The sequence below is a fragment of the Morone saxatilis genome, unplaced genomic scaffold (assembly GCF_004916995.1).
Source record: "Morone saxatilis isolate NCDOM2014 unplaced genomic scaffold, NCSU_SB_2.0 Contig5, whole genome shotgun sequence".
Classification (NCBI taxonomy): domain Eukaryota; kingdom Metazoa; phylum Chordata; class Actinopteri; family Moronidae; genus Morone; species Morone saxatilis.
In genome coordinates, this window is record NW_023340095.1 from 5,625,155 (window position 1) to 5,634,261 (window position 9,107).

Sequence of the window (9,107 nt, forward strand, 5' to 3'; positions counted from 1 at the left end):
TTTGTCGTTAACCTTCAAGTATATTGGCATTGTCTTCTTATAATGGAATCTAACCATAGCATTGGGAGGAACAAAATCACCTACTGGTGTTAGACATCATGTATCAAGGGAGCATGATCATTCACGTGGAACACATGCCTCTGTGTGTAGCTGATGTGAGAAGGTGGCTGGTAGATGTCATCAGTCTTCCACCACATGGATACACAAGCAATTGAATTGGTCTACTGCTTGCAACCTTCACTACAGGCAACAGCTACAGTGCATTCGTCCTCGGTGCATTACTCAAGGCACTCAGGAAGTGTGAAAACATTTAATTCAGGAGACATTTCATATGTTTGTCATTGTCGTTGAGCTAATAAACCCAAACTGGCTTCCTGTGATTACTGGATAAAATGTGAGATGTGTTAATTATCTATGATTAGCGGAAAACCATTCTTGTTCAGTCATATAATCCACAATTCAACAAAGCACACAGTTACTCAGTGAAAATAATAGTAATAGCGGGTCTGGTCTTATAAGGAGTAAACAGCACAAATATACTCAAAATGTTTCATTTTAATGGCACAGGAAGAAACTATTTGTATTGAATGGACTGCACAGCTGTTCAATTAAAGCAGCCAAACATTGCCTTAAATTTGCTGGATTTAGATGATGGTCCAAATGTTGCACTTTTTAAAAATCAGGCAGGAGCAGGTCGATGGGGGTGAGAGGGTGGAGGGTTGGAGTGGCCACTCCTGAAATTTGCCATCCCATGTGTGACCCCAATATCCTTATCTCTTCCATTCACACTGTCTTTCATAGGCTGTAGCGTTCTCCGTTTTAAAGTCATATCATATGAAACAAGATGACCTCATGCTTCCATTGGTACCATGTTGGGAAGGGGGCTAAATAACGCTCCAACAAAATGTTGGCAATGAAAAAATTTGACATGGCCATTTTCAAAGGGATCCCTTGACCTCTGACCTCAAGCTATCAAAATTATGTGTTATATGGGTACCCACAAGTCTTCCCTGTAAAAAAAAAACATGCCCACTTTATGCTAATCCCATGCAGTTTTGGGAAATAACCATGCAGATGTTTTGCATGTGGTATTAATGTGTTATTTTTGTCTAGTGTATTTGAATATGTCTGTGCACTGGGATCCCTAAACAGTTTTGGAAGTGCATAAATTGGGAGTGACGGAAAGCTGAGACACACACTTCACTTCAGTGCCCCACTTGTGCTACCACAGTCAAAAAATTCTGGACACACCCCGGTTTACAAGAACAAAGCTGAATTGTAACTCTAACTGACAAGTCAAGTGGCCCAAATCTGACTGGCACTGGGCCTTGTGGCAGCTAATTTAAGTCGATTGCAAGAAACTAAAACTGTCAGTAGGCCAGTACTCTTTATATGGCACACAGTGACTTGTGACACAAACACACTGACATACAGTATAAATGCCACATGCTTTTGTAAGAATATCATTGCAATTTGATATGTCACATACCAAAAGCAGAGAAGTGTTGGTGTCATTTGTGAAAGGTCATGAGATATGCTATGTGTCGTATATTCAGCAGAGCAAGGTGACTTTTCTGTATCCTTGTTACATCACTGTGTTTAAAAATATTTAGTACATGGAGTAGATGGAAAAACACAAGATAACACCCTAGTGGGATACATAGTATTAACTCTTAAACACAAGTTATCTTATGTATCACTGTGATAGTCAGTCAGTTGGTGTTTGGGGGATTATTCTGGATCAGCATACTGTGCATTCTTTACTTTTGTGTGTGAGAAATGTCTGACTTCTACCCAGACCATGTTATTCTACATAACAAATTACCAGAAACACCTCTCTAAAATACTATGCAAAGCTATTAACCAAGGATTTTCAAAACCTCATTTTAACTGCTAAACAGACGTGCCCTGCTTCAGAGGCCGAGAAAAGTTCCCGCCCCACAAAACACCACAATTTTTATCAATCAACCACCAACAAACCAAGTTGTATTTTAGTGAACTAAAGGTCAGCATAATAGCATCAGCAAATTATTATTTTCCTCACATAAATCACAGTGCTTAGCCCCCGCCCACTAAAGGAACATACTGTGTTTGTGCTCATGCAATATGCATTTTATAGTTTTCCAAGTTTGACATAAAATATTGGAGAAGGGAATGGAAATGTATACAAATAGCCGCCGTACATGAATTTATCAATACTAGTGTCGAAAATGTAACGTGTCAGGAAAAGACCAAAGAGAGAGAGAGAGACATTATGAGTGACAAAAAACTATTTCAACAAGAGTATTTCAGACACTAAAAATACAGTGAAGAATCTTGCAGCAAATTTAAAGTTGCTTCCAATGTTACTTTACAGGAGCTCTCCCTACAGCATCACATGCCCTCAGTGACTTTTAATGGCTATAGCAGCAGGTCTAGTGTACTGTGCTATGATTGACACAGCCAATTAAGTATATATGTTAGTAATGTTAGATGTCAGTGAGAAGCAATAATCTTAAAAATCGTATCATCTACACTGATGTTTTTATAACCCTAAGCATTGTACATTCTATCTTTTTATTCAGCTGACAACATCAGGCTATTTTACAAATATTTCCTGACTTATAGCCGTCATCTTGCATGAAGAATGCATGCTTGCAGTCCCAAATCTGCCTTCTCTTCAACCAAAATCCAAGTTCATTCCCAGTTCAGCCCCAGAGATCACCGTCTATTACACGCCACTGCTTTCTAGACAAATTATATCAGTATCATTTTTTAGAATCTGTCCAATGATAAACAGAGTACTGAAAGCAGTGCCAGTAAATGTGCTCAAGTCACAACTGCAGTGCATTCCCATTCAATGACAGGTAGAAAATGTTCACAATACAACACTGACACTTAATTGTTCAGGGAGACATTGTGTTTACACAGAGAACACAAAGACAAATGAGTTTGTTTTTTATTAACAACAGGCCTCTACTTATTTGTTAAAGTGAACTTATTGTGCTAATTGAAAAATCTAATGCACTGATAAATAAAGTGGTACCTTTAGTTATTCTGTGTCTTCAGCTTATAAGAATAATTCACTAATTAAAACATGTTTTAACATGATAATAATGCATAACAATTATCAACATGTTGATGTTTATATTACTTATAGCAGTTAAAGCTTCTTAATATCTTAAATATTTACTGTAAACTCATTATAGTGTAGTCTGAGGTATAATCAATTTCCCCCAAACAGTTTTTATTTGAACATGCCCTTGGAATCCATCAGTTTGACTGACATGATGGAGCAGTTGGAGGTATCACTGTGTGCTGTATTCCAGCCGAGAAGCAGCCGATTGTTTTTATAGATCAATAAAATTCAATAGATGCTGGATTAGTTTGCCAACAAGGTGCTATCAAGTTAGCTGGACAAAATGAGATTAGTTTTCCTGTGCTTCCAACACTTGGCAGCCTTAATCACAATGATGAAGTAAATTCAAGAAAGTTTTGTTAGGCTCGGTTAATAGTCACGGTTGTTGAAACAGATTAGTGCTCAGTGGATGTTAATTAAAGTGTGTCGTTTAAAGAGCACTCAACAAAGGTGTCTGTATTTTGGCAGACAAAGATTTGCTCCGGTAGTGGTAAACAGTTTGGTAGAGTAGTTGCAATTTTGATCACATGATTGACATCTCAATTTTGGAGGAACCTAAGACACTCTTTAAGATTAGATACAATGGGCGATAGCAATTTATGTCTGTCAGTTCCTCGTTCAATCCATGTCGTTCCAGGCTGTCTTGCTATTGTTGAGTGGCTTTTGTGCGACTACTGCATATTTCAAATGAAGAGCTGTTTAGGACTTTAAGTATTCTTCAGACGGTTGAGTTTTAGAGGTTCTGACATTTTTTGTAACTTTCTCAAACTAACAAATGGAAAGTATCAGACCACTTTCTGCAGCATTAGTGCTCGGGTATGAAAATGGACATGTTATCAAGTGCCTTGCAATACAATCTTAAAGTTGGAGAAGGTGCTGGTTCTGGAAGTGTTTTACCCTTATACAATAGGTTTCTGTCAAGGCCAATGCATAAAAAATATTATAAATATCTAAACTTAACGTCATGTTTTTTGTCTTCATCAGTATATTGTGGCAAATGGTTCTAAATTATAATAACACCAATAGTCTTGTAACTTTTCACAATTTAACAAAGAACCAGATATTTTCCAAGGTGTTTGCTCATCTTATATATTAATAATTCAATCAGGAGAGTTTCATGCCCATTCAGACCTTGACAGTGGATCTATCAGAACCCTGATCTCCCAAAACTTACTTCTCCCACTTTGCTTTTTCTATTTCTGTTTAGCTCATTGGTCCATTTGGCAGAACACCCAGCAGGAGTTTCAGGAGTGGAGTATTGACACTCCTGAGGTCAGGGAATGTACTTTTAGGCGAAGAGGAAACGGTGGGCAACACAACGAGAAAGATACTGGCTAAAAATAATACATAATGTTGTTTGATAATTGTTTCTTAACCATAACTTTGGAGAAATCCTGTATTATGTGATTTTCTTTGTCCTTCATGATATTGTCCACAGAGGTTTGAATGTCAGCTGTGCCCCTGGCTTCAATATCTTCATTTGCATTCTTGTGCCTCACCATCTGCATCACTGATTGGACGGGACAGAAAATGCTCCTTAAAGGTCAACATCTGGTGAACAAAAGTGGCCAAATTATTCATATTAGAATGTTAAATACAATCTAAGATGTTTTGAGAAAACTATACTTAATATTTCTCACACACTGTATGCCCCGCCTCTCTCGGTGCCCTCTTCCACTGTCAGAGAGAAAACAGTTTGCAGGTTGCAGAACAGGTCCCTGATGTCTTTATCTTAACACTAATTCACTGTGCCCTTCACGTTCTACATCTTTTTTTCCTGCGGGCTATTTGTTATTCTACTCGTGTAAGTCTCTCTTCATCTGTTTCTGCCTCTCTTTTCCTGAAGCCTGGTCTGACCCCCAACCCCCACCCCAATCTGTCCCTCTTGTCTCTGCCTTCTTTGTCCCAAGGTCTCATTTATAAGCCAAGGTGGAAGTCATAATGAAGTCATCACCATTTGAATGAGCAATGTCTTTATATCTCATTTGATATATGTTAAAACAATCTTGTGGGTTCTTGAGGGACTCTTGTTCAATTTATATTGTATTTTGCATAGTGGTATTTTTGTCAGGGAACTGATATCAGTGTATGGAAGCAAAGGAAGGCCATAATAATTAGATTTTTATAAGATATTCAGTGACTTTACCAAATTTGTGAATTTTTTGAAATCGCACCACTGGAAATTTTAAAGAGGGGAATTCAAAGCACATAATTTTGAAAAGGTGGTAATGTTTCAATGCTATGTATTCAGGGTGATGGGTGATATATTGTTATTGGATTGTTTTAAATGATTGGGATATATTCATGGTTTAATTTCCCAATTAGCTATTCAACTGCTGAAATGCTATTCAACTGTTTCCTTTCTTTGAGGCAGAATAGAAGCTCTTTATATAGAGACAATTCAATTCTTCTTAACTCCACCTTACTGTACAAAACATTGTACAACACACCTAATAATGTGAAGGAGCACAAACACAGTCACATTGCCATTTTTTGGTCACCCTAGCTATATTATATAATGACATCCTATACTATTCTGCTTCACTTTTTCATGGCTTTTGAATTACTTTGAATGGCAAGGATTATTTTTATCGAACAGCTAATGATCATAAGTACAATCCATTTTAGAACGTTTAACACAACAGCACCGCCAGTAGGGTGCACTCAGCACTCAATGGCATTTTTTCTTGTTGGGTAATTTTGTGGCTCCAAAGGAACAATATTGTATACTGTTTTTTTCCCCTTTAGTTTACCACTAAGTGCAAATGCTCCTTTACAGAAACACAGAGAATGACACATTTACTCACATTCACTCATGGAAACTGTCCTGTACAACCACAGTCTGATCTGTTGGCTACTGAGCAGCACTATTGGAGCATACATGGGTTAATGACTATGGTTAAAGGCACCCCAGCCGTGGTCATGAGGCAGGGGAAAAGTACTCATCTTTAACTTAGCACTTTTCTAACCTTAAGGCACATACTTCTTCCCCACATAGCACCACTAGCTATATAATAGATAAACACCTCAGCTTTCCTACACATCAGAGTGCTAATGCATTCCTCAGATTCCAAGTTTGTACAGTGAAATCTCTGAGCGTACAGCAGGCGTCCTCAGGATGCCTCTTGAGCTGCAGCAAAGATGTCGGTACAGGGCACACAGCTGTTGCAGCGGCAAAACAATCGCTCACCACCGCAGGGGACAGGGTTTAGTTCCAGGCGGCAGTACCTCCAGCTTGGTCATGAATAATGAGTGAATGAGCACCAAAATTGCACTGCCCACCTGATCTGCATAAACACAAACTCAGATGTACCATTGCGCCTCGGCACAAGTGGGTTTGTTTGGAGCGTAGCAATGGAATTATACAAAAAAGGTGCAAGCCAATTTCATGGTGTTACAAAGCATGCAAAATGAACCTCTGTGTTTGTGACACCTGACTCTGTGTTGGCATGAAGACAGAGAACAGTATGTGAAAGTTTCTATCATGCCACTGTCATGTTTTGTGTTGTATTTTCTTTGAATAATGAGGACAAAAGAATGGGGAAATGACACAAACTTGCACTTTGATATTAGGTCAAAGTAGCCACATGTCTCAAGATTTTGTCTAGTTATGTTGTCACCTGGTGGTTGGTTTACCACTTTGGTTCAAACTAAAATATCTCAATAATTTTACCGTGGATTGGATAGTTTGGCATCCAATTTGGTTCGAACATTTATGTCCCCCACAAGATGACAATGCTCTGCTAACTATTCCTCTGACACCACCATCAGGTCAAAAATTATTTAGATTCCAATGATCCACAACCAGGTTTATTGTTTTTTCAAATATCAGAAAACTGCACTTCTGGATCTGTCAGGTCGTGTTGATATCAAACAAACAAAACAGACAGAGGTAGTGGGAAACTGTCAAAGTTAAATCATTGTTCTGACAACAAGTTGAAAAAACAATGTTGAATATTCTCAGTGAATGCCATTTGTCTATTTAATAATAATAAAACTGTGAGTAAAAAATATTTCATATCCACATAATTCCCCAGAATTCCAGAAGCTCTGGTGAATGTGCTGTACAACAGTATGTATCAGACATGATCATGTTCTCCTGAAAACTGACTGGCAAAGAGAATCAGTAATGAATCCATCTAAAGTGACCTTGTAGCCTGCCGCCAGGAACTGATGTTTTAAACATCTAGACCCTAACTGACATAGCCCTGCTTTGTTTGAAGTTTTCTCACCTGCTGTTAAAACAACCATGTGCGCTGCTCATCGCTGTAGGGCACACTCCTGGCTGACTGACAAAATGGTTACAGTCTGCTGAACAAAAATGTACAATCACCTGTATGTTCACTGGAACTAATTTCATGTCCACATAGGTGTATCTTGGTAATATAAGTGTATGTAAATTTTACAAGATAGCTCAGAGCATCAGATTATTACAGTTTGTGCTCAATTAAATGCATTTGGGAAAGTAGGCAAACATCTTATAGATGAAAACAGTACTATCGTCAAGATTGTAGATTTGATGGTTCACTGTAAATTGTGTCAGCATCGTCGGACATGTTTGTTTATGACCATGGATGTATAAAGAGGTACCAGAAAGCCACACTGTGCTAACATTACTATCGCCGCTCTTGTCGCAAAACTCTCCTATTGACCTTTTATCTTTCACAAGAGTGGAGACGCTGTTAGCAGCAAAGCTTTAGCCACATAACTTCATAACTTTACAATTGGACCATGAACTGGTACATGGCACATTTAGATGGATCCAAGGGTTCGCGTACCCATTTAGTTTCATCTATAACGTTAAAATCGATTTCCGACTCGTATCAGTAAATCTTTACATCCCTTATAGTTAGATATCTCTCTAGTTAAGTATATTCTATCCAAAACATACGAAACATTTAGTGTCTCATCAGGACATACAGCTGTCTGCAGCATGTACAGAGAGGTTCATACTGATCAGACATCTAACAAAGGTCCACATGTTTTGATTTGAGTCAAAAGCACAGCAGAGGTGTATAGGGATATCTATTGTATGTATTGTATTAGTCTATGCCACACAGATACTTACACAGAAAGAACAAAAAAAGATCATCAAGCAGCATGTACAGTATGTTATTCGCATGTGTTGTGGATTATATGGGGACTACAGTCATTGTTTTTCCTGTCACCGAGTAATTATCTTGGTTTAATAGGCGCTGAGTACAGGGAAAATATATATTATGTGAATATATTACTAAGTATTAGTACAGTCTCAAAATACTCAGCCATACTGATAAAAGGAGATTCCAGAAAAAGTGCAATAAAGCAGACATCAAACATGCTGACAATGAAGGATGAAGACAAATAAGATGGTAACTTGCCTTGAGATGCCTCTAAGTCCTTGCTTTCTTTAAATGTGTTTATGGCATTAAAATAAACACAAACATGTCTTCAGCCTTTTAAGACAATGTCCATAACAACAAAGGTGTTTTGACGGGTTGTCAAATTTGTCCCAATGGGAGTATCTATTAAAAGTCTACTGTATAGCATTTTCTCCTGTTAAAAACATTCATTTCATTCATCAACACAGCTTTGTGCAACATCAGCATGATATTTTTAAAAAGTGTATGGATAACTGTGCAAAGACTTTTTATGTGCTTACAATTTTATAGTATTATAAAACATATAATACAGTAAATCTATGAATGTTTCAAAGGGGTTTAAGAATTGTAAATTTATTTTAAAAAAAGACAGTTTAAAAGATATGATTATGTGCCTAAAGCTAGGAATATAGTGCGTTTTGAGTGTTTTATCGTTTCTTAACTAGGCTTTACAAGAGCAGTTACAACCGTTAACAAAGGCTGAGCTGTGGCGCCCTGGTAGCTCACCTTGTAGTAGAGCTGGTGCCCTATACCAAGGCTAAGTCCTTGCTGCAAGGGCCATGGGTTTGAATCCAATCGGGACACCTTTGCTGCATGTTATCTCATCTTTCTCTCCCCCTTTCCTGTCT